Source organism: Hesperophylax consimilis, chromosome 5, assembly GCF_061612785.1.
Source record: "Hesperophylax consimilis isolate HC1 chromosome 5, BYU_Hcon_1.0, whole genome shotgun sequence".
NCBI lineage: Eukaryota > Metazoa > Arthropoda > Insecta > Trichoptera > Limnephilidae > Hesperophylax > Hesperophylax consimilis.
Window position 1 is genome coordinate 29,617,392 of NC_142840.1, and position 11,877 is coordinate 29,629,268.

The window sequence follows — 11,877 nt, forward strand, 5'->3', positions numbered from 1 at the left end:
AGAGTGTGCGAGGAAATGACACGCTATTGCTGTCCCGCTTTAATTCGCTATGCGGGAACATGAGACATCCACACTTCTGCAGTTGTAGTTTTTGATTTAGACCATCGATACCTACGACCGCACAGCTGTGTTTGTGCCGCTAGCCAGTTGGCCGCGAACCGTCGTTAGATGTGGATCCAGGGGGGTATAACTCCGACACTTTTTTGGTTTTTTGATGACGTCAGTTCCAGACTATCCAATGAAAAGCCGTCCTGGTTTGATCTCTCACTCTCTCCCGTGTAACAGAGAGAGAGAGGCTACGCTCCATTTCCCCGGAAACAATGTGACCAATGTGACGCCATTATTGCGTCATGGTTGCGTCCTTCTGACAGATCGTGACAGATTCAGATTGTTTGCGTGAGTGGTTTATTTATGTTGTTTGCTTTCGTGAATTCATGAGTTGTTGTTGTGTGAAAATGTCTAAAATTATGAAGCTGTGTTGTGTGTACAGACAGACAGACCACTCGTCATAAATACCCAAAATACGGAAAAAAACAAAAGAAACAAAAATGCCAAATGGATCCTTTCGAAGATGCGCACTGCTGACTTTAAATCTACCCAGCATTGGTAGTTATGCAGATTTAAGACAGTATCGAACCCGTTATGACGAAAATACAGGTGTGAATATCCCTTTGTTTGTCTTCAGTGTTCCATGTAATGTGTAACTTAATTTCACCTAAGAATTGAATTTACTTTTAGACCCCGTCCGCGTTCCACCAGGACGGTGTGATGTCATAAAAGACCATAATTACTTGCAATATGATATGTTTAGTTCAGGAACTTTGGTTAACCCGATAAATATGTTTATTTCAGAGCTTGATAACATCTTACCGGGTACCAGCGGTGTGTTCCTTCTGCCAAAAAGATCATGGAATATTACAAAGGTAAATCTGTTCTATGTTACTTGTTATCCAATATGCAGATCTTTTCTTCCTTTCCTCTTACCACTAAGATCATTTTGTTTTCAGAAATCAGTGTTCCTGTTCCTGTGGGACCCAGCGGCAGTAATTCAGCCGTTACACGGAAACACAATGCTCCTCTGCGTAAGAATATTTATAGTTTTTTGTACACATTTAAGATGTGTTTTGTGCTCATGAATTCTGTAAGCATATTATTTTTTGAATAACTTCATGACTAAATCCTCAAATTGAAATATTTAATAATTTAAAACAATATTAGCGACTCGAATGAATATTTAAATCAGAAAAAGATTAAGGACGGGTTGTTTCGGAGAATTTGAACAATTCATCAAATTTCAACGTTCATTTTCAAGTTCTGTGAAAGATTTTATCAAGTTCTGTTTTTATTTCAGTTTTGTCAAGCAACCAGCCTATAATGATATAATAACAGAACTTGAATAGGACTTTCACAGAACCCGTAAATGAAGGTTAAAATTTGATGAATTGTTCAAATTCTCCGAAACAACCCGTCCTTAGTCGCAGACTTGGTACAAATTTAAGATGTGTTTTGTGCTCATGTTTTCTGTATTCATATTATTTTTTGAATAACTTCATAACTAAATCCTCAAATTGAAATATTTAATAATTTAAAACAATATTAGCGACTCGAATGAATATTTAAATCAGAAAAAGATTTAGTCGCAGACTTGGTACAAATTTAAGATGTGTTTTGTGCTCATGTTTTCTGTATTCATATTATTTTTTGAATAACTTCATGACTAAATCCTCAAATTGAAATATTTAATCATTTAAAACAATATTAGCGACTCAAATGAATATTTAAACCAGAAAAAGCTTCAGTCGCAGACTTCGTAATCATTTAAAATGTGTTTTGTGCTTATAAATTTATTTGTTTCTTTCTGTTATCTTACTGAAATAAAATAAAAAATACTTTACAACATGTAACAAAGTTTTTCATTTTTCTTACAAAGCGCCGTCCTGAGAAAATGTGCCGTAAGGAAAGATACCTTATAGCTCATTTTCGCAGGACCGCACTTTGTGAGTTAGAGCCTTGTCGTCCTGAGAGAATCTGTTAACATTTCTAAAATTTATTTTTAAAATAATATTTTAGGCTGATGAATAGCACAATATTGTCTTCCCTGGGTGCCTACCTAGGTAAGATCATATTGTCTATGGCCGCGCTTTTTTTTTTTGTTTCCTCTACTTTGCTGAGTGGTTTGTTTATGCCTCAATTCTGGATGTGACGTCATCGTGGACAAAATTTCTCCCCACTAAAGGCCGAAGTTATCAATCTAGTGATTGGTTTATTTATGTGTGGACCCCTCGCACGTTTTTTTTAGCGTCTGCCGATGGTTTTTTCATGTTTTCAGCAATTAAATTACAATTATTATCACTTTTGATATAAAATATAATAAACATAATCGATTGGCTATGAATATTCATATTTTTCCGATATTAAATCGCTTATTTTGAGATGTGTATTGACTACACAGCACCGTAACACGTGTATTTTTTTAGCACAGTAAGGGAAAGGTTTTAAACAAATGTCACTACACCTTGAATGAATGAATACCTTACATGAATTAAATACCTCTGTTTTTTTAATTTTTTATTTTCTGTTATTTATTTTTATTTATTTGTTAACATGTAATTGTTGGGTTATGTGATAAAGTGTGTATTTGTTGGGTTAGATGGAAGAAATAGGATGTAACCTATAAGTTATACCCTTTGTACTCTTTTGGTTGTGTTGACTCGACCTCCTAATTGTCCTAACTCGCTTGAATGAGGTTTTTATACCTCTTTATCCCCAGCGTTCAGTTCGCTTTTGCAAAATGATATCGTGCTGAGCCTAGCTAACTCTGAACATCCCCCGCCCCTGCGATATTGGACACAGTAAAATAAGGCCTTCGCTTTGGGGTTGATCTACAATAAATCCCTTAACTTCACGTTGTGTGATTTGTTAATTCGAAGCCCACCGTTATGGGGTGGTAGGTATTTAATGTCTCCTTTCCATGGTAACTCCCGGTTCTTTTTAGCCAAAGTGTGGGGAAAACGTCCATCGACCCTCAGCGAGTACTACAAGAAACGAGTACGTGTCTCACCTAACTTTCGAATACTGGACCCTATTGCTAATTGACCTAGTAGTTTCTATCATATCTCTACAATTTCTTTGTATCCCCGCCCTTACCTAATGTCCCCGTGTTTATAAATTCTAGATTGTGACATAGAACCGTACCCCCCCCCCCCCTCTTGTGTACGGGCTATTAAACCCTTCGTTGAATAGTGTGTTGTTTCCGCATAAGTACTGGGACTCTCTCGTCGACCTCTGTAACGATGTACTGAAACTAGATAAATGGATTTAGCTGTGGTTAGTAAACTTTGGGTGTTGCGGATGGAAGTGGAAACGAGAGAAAAGGAGATGGGAACGGATTGAATGACGAGAAAAAGGTTTTTTTTTTGCAAACTGGGTCGGCACCTCACTGCCCCAAATGAAATGGTCGCTATTCTTCCAAATGCAAAACCCCAAGAACCAATACGTGTCTGGCTTTCCCCGAGGTCTGGTCTAACTTCTTCTTATAGTCGCCTTGACACCTCCGGACCGCTCACGTCAGAGGGAGAGATAATGCACCTGTTGGAATATCCCAAATCACCCCGCCCCGCTTCCTCCGACGGACTACTTTACTGACTGTAAAAGGGGAATTTTTCATTGCGTCCCTTGTCATGATGCTAAACGCGTGCATGTTTCAAATAGGTTTGTTCTGGTGAGGCTTTCAACGTCCACTAGCCGCCAGACCTACTATCCACCTCACGAAGGATGCTGCAAAGGATCTCGAGGGATTTCCAGTCGAGTTGCATCAACCTCCGGGTAAACCCCGCTTCAGTATGTGTTCGTCCTCCGATTTTGAACCCTCGTTCGTCACGCCGACGTCCCCTCCACGCGATTTTGAAAGACTTGGAGCCCGTTCGATTAAACGCCTTCGCAGCGAACCAAGGCCCAAACATTCCAACTTGACATTAATTTTCATACTGCCTCTCGTGTCCTCTCATCCGACCCGGTTCCGCGAAAAGGGATGACCTTCCGAACTCTTCGTGATTCTCCATACAACGTTGACGCCCCGAAATCGCGTGATGAGGAAAGTAGAAAAACTTCTGAGCTGAGGAAGTTGTGTGCTTTCTCAAGACAGCTTACGAACAACATACTCCAACGGTGAGTTCTAAGCCGAGGCCAAAGGTATTCGGGAATTTGTTAGTGAACATATAAGGTTATACAAATATTATTAATTTGATTTTTTATTTGTTTTGAGCATGAGTTGGTTGCAGCTAGTCGCTTCCATGTTGATTTGAGGTGCCTCTGCGCGGCTGCCAACTCGGTAGAATGTACGACTTTTGTCGTCAGGCACGGACGTCGAGTGATTTATGGGATCCCTTTTCTTCCTTTTGGGTCGTGTGTCGCCACTAACTGCTTACAAATAAGTAGGTCATTGGCCTCGTGCTAAACACAGCTGTTAGAAGCAAGCAAACAGTTCTAAATGTGATACTATTTTATCAGTTGCAGCCCCATCTTCGTCGCAATTTTAACGTTCTGGAAATATATATTCATGCAAGATCACTCACCCAAAATCGTTATATTACCAGTCCAGTCGAGATATCGACGACATGTACATTAATCCACGTCCAGGGGCTGTAGGTAGGATGTAGAAGCCCCTAAGCCGTTAAGGGTTCGTATTAAATTCGAAATCGATTATCTATGTCACCCGTCTACTCGCCAGTAGGAACTATAACCATATTGAATCTAATTTTTCTAGCTAAAATCCCTACTTCCATACGCCGCCCCGTAGATAGCACATAAATTACCGAATACTAGATTTCGGAATGTTTAAGCGGATCATTTCTTTCAATAGAATATCTCTTCCTCCCTAACCGTAAGTTGATAGTTGACATGCATAGGTATTTGTTGGCCTCCACTGTACCTAGTCTAGATATCTCTCCCTATCGACTATTTTAGAGTATCTAAGTAAGTATTTGCCGAGATCTACCCAAAACCCCCTTCCCCTCCCTAGAACCTTTCATATATTATCTGCCACGTTCACTTCGATTTTTTTCACTCAATTCTTATATCGTGTAAACCGTTAAAATCCTTCCCGTGCTCGCAAGGAAAACACTGTCTCTTCAATTTCACAATAAATTTAGAACTTTGTCTTAGCCGTTTTCGTCAGGTCATTTGATAATTATTATGGTTCTCTATTTTTTTCTCCTCTAATGGCACGCGCGTTATTATTAAACATTACCGCAGTCGAGTTTCATCGTTTTATATTAGTCTGAACCAAGAGACTCCAACCCGTGAATTTAGTATCGTCTAATTATGAGTTTACCCTTTTTTTTTGGTTGAATCTAATTAAATTTTAAAACACTTCAATTATTTCAATTAATATTAAAACCACAACTTCACTATATTTAAAACTCTATCAGTTTAGTTTAAAGATAGCACACCAAACTGTCGCGACGTTAAGTTCTCGAAGCCCGACTCCAACCAAGTTAAAACGAAAAAAGCCCTGATTCCCTCCAAACAACGCTATTTAATAATGTTTTTTCGAATAAATCGACTTAAAATTTGTGCGACTTTCGCCTTTATGAATTCAAGGTTTCACTTCCCGTTAAGTTTAGAATTGCATAACCCCGTTTCAGGATTTTTGGCCCCCGCCTGCCGAGTTGAGGTAGACACCTACCCCCCTGCCGAGACGGGTACAGGCGTGTACTCGGTGACCTGACTTCCGGGCGCCCTCCCGTAAATGATTTTCGGCGATGTAGATTATTGCGCAAAATTATTTGATTATTTTTTCTCGTACGCGTGTTGTGTCCGTAATATTGGTTGATTTCCGGCCTATAGACCAGGTGTAGCTCATTTCTATATCGTTGTTTTCGAAATCTTTCCGAGAAATTCGCTATTGATATCGATAATATAATCGATAAATTATCCCAACTAACGGAAGCTTTTCACCTATTATGTCCAGCGCTTGCGCAATCCAGTATCCTTCCTTGTGTGCTGCCTTCTAGCATTTGATTGGTGTCTACACGATCCGTGGGTGATCCCAGGACACATATACCTTCCTCTCGGTGATGACATACGTAGGCATTCGTTCCAAAATTTGATTCGACACGTTTTTTGTAATTTCGCCTACCTGTTTTGACTCTTTTCGTGATATCCGCCGCATATCTTCTGGTAATTTTTCGTAACCCATCGCTGTCCACTACCCGAGTCGGTGACACCTCTTCCATCATGAGCTAAACTACCTTTCGGGTTTCTTTTCGATTCCTGGTCCTTTCTTTTCGGTGATCTACGCCCAGTACATCCCTGTTTTTACAGTTTTTTTGCGTCTAGTTTTAGCCCAACCCATATACTCTTTTCTCGCTTCATCCAGGAATTTCAATATATTATCCTCGTAACTTTGTTTACGCGCAAAAAAGGTCGTAAAATTTTGATCGTTAATCAAAGACTTCGTGACCCATTAACTTTTATGTCTTTTCTTAATTACCCAACTTGCATCTCCTCCGTGTTAATATAATTAGGCAATTTCGGCCAAACATCCCATCTTAAGTTAAAATTCGTGTCCATTGTCAACACTTGAAATAGCACTCAGAACCTCAGCGAACGTAAACAATTCTCTCTATGAGGATCACCTCGTAATATGTCTTCTGGACCAAAACATTCTAAAAAACCATCTTCTTTCGCCAAACCGTCACCCCCCTGTTTCGTTATCGATGGTTGGGTATCGCTTCGCTTCTACCTTAGAATGCAAATTTATCGTCGTTCTCCAAGTGCCCTTACACGCATCGTGAGACCGGATCCCAAGGTTAGCTCAACAGTAAATCAACCTAGAGTGTTTCGTGTCTTTAGACCGCCCTTAGTCTCCGTGATTGGCGAAAAATTATTTAATTGATTTTGGGAATGATCTGATTCGTTGAGCTCCATCACGCCTCTTTTCAATTATTACGTGGTTAACACCTATTACCGACGTAGGTTTCTATAATAGCTTCTAGTATGTCCCAAAGATGTCCATAGTCTGTTCGTTTCTCCCTATTCTCTGAACGTATTTTAATTTATGAAAAAAAAATTCTTTACGTTCCTTTACCCCAAACAGGTCCATTACATGGTGCAATAAATATTTTTTTGTATTTTTAATTTCGTTATTTTCAAATTGTACGCATATTTCAAGCGAGTAGTTAATGCTTATTAAATGAACATTTATTACATCACACATCAAAGGCAGAAGCTATTTATGTATTCATAATAATATTGTTCCATCTTCATGTGACATCTTCTGGTATCTAACTGAAAGTAAGTAGGCATTTTTGGAAACACCGTTCTTGTTATTTATGTAAACTTTTCAACACAAAGGGGGAGGAGGGGGGAGGGTTGATTCTGCATGGTTTTAGAAGTAAAAAGCATTAATAACTTTTTTAGAAATTCCAATGTTTTATGGTAGTATTTCTAGGTTACAAAGTTGAATTGTTTGTTTGGTAAAATAAATCTGCTTCGATGCAAAATATATATTTTTGCGTGGGAACATCAACATTGGAATTTCGGAAAAAGTTATTAATCTTTTTTATTTATACTATCATTTATAATCACCTCCCGAAGTTAGGGCACTTTACACCAGGATACCCGGTATTATGGAACTGAAGAGTATGGCAGCTAATTTATCCATTCTGGAAGTTTGTCATCGTACTGGAAATATTTTCAGATAAGCATTCAAACTGCATCCTCATGATAGTGACCGGATAATTCATCACAATGACAATTCAACGGATCTTAAAATAATATAAAGTCACGAAAATAAAGATTGAAAAAACAACTAGGTTACGTAGGAAAAGTGTTAAAAATTGGGTTAAATAGGTTACATAGGTAATATTATTATAGTATATACTGTGCTGAAACTTGCTTACTTACTTTAAAATAATGTATTGCTGTATAGGAACCTATATTAAACATTTATAAGTAAACCATAGACAAAATGGGAGAAATAATGAACTAAACAAAACTGCCTCAACACAAAACTATTTAACCTAGTGTTTGTTTCATCACTTTGATGTCATTGTCATTTTGATGAGTTATCATGAAACCCTCATGATAAGTTATAATTATGGTTGTAGCCAGGCACCCCCGTAACTACGAATAATAAATTATATAAACATCCCTAAGTTGACATCGTTTCGTTGGCAACACCGAGACGGCGTGCATTTTGACAGACAGCGTTTCATCGCATTTCTTAACTTCAAACAATTAATTTAAGTAGTAATTTGAATCAGTATTCCCAATAAACTTCAATATTATTTGAGCTGTTGCTATGTTTCATTAAGCATGCACCTTTCCATCTCATAGGTAACTGTACACATAATAACACATTCGTTCATTAAGATAAATAGACCGAAGATTGTTATTATGTTCCGTTTTCGTTTTTGTAAAGATTGAGTACAAGAAAGTTTTACAAAACAAACCTATTCAAGCAACCTTTTCACCGTACAAGAAGACGAAGTTGTGACTTAGTTCATAGATTTACATTCCGCGTATAATATTCTGATAAACCAAAACTTATTTCACTCACGTTACAAAGTTTTCAAGTGTACGCTTACTAGTAAGCAGGAACAATGGAAATTTCTTGGATGGACTCCTGCAATTAGAATTTGGAACTTAACTTAAACCAGTTGTTCGATGAAACAAGTATAACGTTACTTTTGAATTAGCGTTATTAACCGTTTTTATTCGGGTTTTTCTATAATTTTATCAACAAATGCGTATCTGTACAAATTAAGTAGTTTATTTACTACTTGATATTTAGTATTTATACTACCTAGTCCTATCAATCTTCTCACTAGAAGACTTGAATTGGAGTAGACAGTGGTTTAAAAAATACATTATTGATAACAATACATGTTTCAGACGTACTTTTTCTGGTTCCGCTAGATAAATATTTAGTTTAAGAATATTCCAGGATTCTTTGACCAAGGGTTGGAAGATTGTTTTTATATTTTAAAACGAAATTAATAATTGGAAATATACTCGTTTGTGTCACAGAATTCATGGGGATCGCATAAACGATGGCATTTTACAATTAATGGAAAATATTATAAAAAATGCAGAATGAGCAAAAATACCTCAGTCAATATTTTGGCAAGCCATGGAATAAAGAAGAATGACTTCCAAATAAATTTGATAGAAAAAAAGTGCCACTGACGTTTCGTTTCTATATCATTTGCCTGAAATTTTATATCACGGTAAAACATAATTTTGTACAAGATATAGTCTCAAATTGAGCTTTTATGTATTTTTATCACGAAACACGCCTACAAGGCACTTCTTGCGTTATTCTTTATTTTATGATTTACACCCTTAATGTTTTAGAATACGACGTTTTACTGGAAAACAAAACCGATAGGAACAGAAAAATTGGAAACAGCATCTGAGGAAGATTCAGACTTCAATAGTGATATTACCATTGAAAGTACCCACATTAATAATACAGTTTTTGGTAAATATTCGAGATCGCTGGCCACGCTTAATACCAATTTTTTAAATAAAATCTATTGTTTCACCTTAATTACTATGAAAGGAAACTGACTGTATTTGGGACATTTGTAATTATAGCATTTTAAGTTTTAATTTCGTAACATGAAAATTCGCTTTCGTTGTATGGGATGACAGCCAAAATAGGTGGCGTATTAAATAGGTACTATTTTGGTCAAACTTAGGGTATTTAGGCATGTTTTATAAATATGGTTTTTATGGTTAAGACAATTATTAATGGAAAAAAATGTAACTATTATTCCGATTTTCCTCATTTGATGCGGTTTTGATAACACGGCATCGTGTGATAGTTGTATGATATTTTTTGTACGCATACATACGTAAATAAATTTGAACACATAAATATCACTTTTATTTCTAATGAATCAATGACTTCGTTGAACAAATAATACCGTGCCATTGCATAAAGTTTGAGGTAATATCATAATTTCAATTTATACATTGTAACTTTTAATCACCCTTCGTGTTTGATTTTGTCGTTGAGTCATCTGTCAGATTCAAGATTTACTTAGAAATTTCCACTTAACATTCAATATTAAATAGATTCGCTGTTTTTGAACGAAAGAAATAGAGTTTGAGATATCAGATGAAAGGCTCTTCCAGATTTTACATAAAATTTATAATTAAAAATTTAAATTTTGATTTCCAAGATGTAGGATTTTTTTGAACTCGCTCACCGATTATTTATTTTCTTGCATGCTTTAAAAATAGTACTTTATACGAATCTAGAAAAACATATTCAAACACAAAAAGAATTTTTAATTTAGGAGACGAGTATGGGAACCGCCGCCCCGGGAACAATTTATAGAATAATTAATACACTTGCCATGTGTCACCCCAAGTGGTTCACTGCTCTCAGCAGAGGTGCACATGGCCATTGCCTGAGGTTTGTCTGGGTGTTGACGACGGATGCGTTTGCCCACAGAGACTGGTTGAGGGATTTCTACCTCTCTAGCCGGACTCTCTCTCAACACATCGCCTTTCACCATAGTATAAAGGATGAATTCATACCTTTTTCATACTGGAAACATTAACCCTTAGATTTCTACCTACCCATTATACCTTTTTCCTTCACAGAACTTCCTCTCCTTTTTTCCATAAAACGATCCCCCGTTAGCATTTGTTAAGCATCCCCAAATAAAACAGAGGCCCGCAGGAATTTTGTTTGTGTGGAAGTAATTTTACAGGTTGTTGTTACTTCATTTTTATTTCGTGTCATATAAAAATGAAAAAAAAAAAAACACAAAATTTAACAAATCGTGAAAAAATGACGGTCGACGTATTTTTGGAATATATAACAATTATTTGGAAGTTTCTATTGTAAACTTTTAAATGAAAATAAAAAACATAGTGCTGCCTCTTTCAAACAATGCTTAAATCATTTACCTCACCGTTTACAAAAAACTGTAAAAATATTTCGAAAGTAGGTTAATCTAGCTCCTTTTATTAATGCAGTTTGGCACTGATATTCAACAAACTAGCTTCTCTCTCAGAAATATAATAAAACGTGGTATTCTCAGGCAATCTAATCATCCCCAGACGAAATCTCTTCCGTCCGGTAATAATGTAATCTCCTAACAAATGTGAAGTTTTACTAAATAAATGTGTTTAGGATCCGGAGCATCTCCCAAAGGATTACCATTTGATGGATCATTCCCAAAACCCCTAACACGTTTTCCCGGTATATAAATCCTGAGTCACTCTCTACGCAGTTAATAATATATATAGCAGATTAATAATCTAAGATACGTACACAAGATTGGACTTAACCCCTGGATAACTAACGTTGTTATTATATCTCAACAACTTAACAATTTGACATTTAGACGAACATTTTTTGAAGACGTAATTTTAATTATTTTTTATTATATGTTCTAAAAAAGAGGATAATAAGGTTATATGGAAACAACGTAAAAGAAATAAAAAATCTTATTAAGTACTACATTTTTATTTATTAAATTTATACTCTTTCACTTTTTAATACTCAATACAGCACTAAATGCCTTTATTCATCGACATCGTGAAAAAATAAAATCGAATTATCTACATTTTATGGCGCATATTGGACAAAACTCATTAAAACCACCTAAACAATTGAATTAAAAAATAGACAAAATTACGAGTAATTTTACCTTTTAACACTAAATAAAGCACTAAATGCTTTTTTTCATCAACATCGTGAAAATATGTAATCAAATTATCTATATATTTTGGCGCATGTTGGGCAAAAATCATTAAAACCACCAAAATCATTGAATTAAAAATTAGACAAAATTACGAGTAATCAATATGTATCTTGAAAATAGAACAACTTATTTGCTAAACACAACATCG

At 36.1% G+C, this 11,877-nt stretch overlaps 1 long non-coding RNA gene across 1 annotated transcript; it reads left to right on the top strand.

Annotated features, from left to right (window-relative positions):
- The first annotated feature begins 554 nt into the window (after positions 1 to 554).
- LOC149423749 (uncharacterized) lies at positions 555 to 1,237 on the top strand. The gene is made up of 3 exons (XR_016302225.1): positions 555 to 657; positions 853 to 923; positions 1,008 to 1,237. It is a non-coding gene; the product is annotated as an uncharacterized LOC149423749 (long non-coding RNA).
- The last annotated feature ends 10,640 nt before the right edge of the window (positions 1,238 to 11,877 follow it).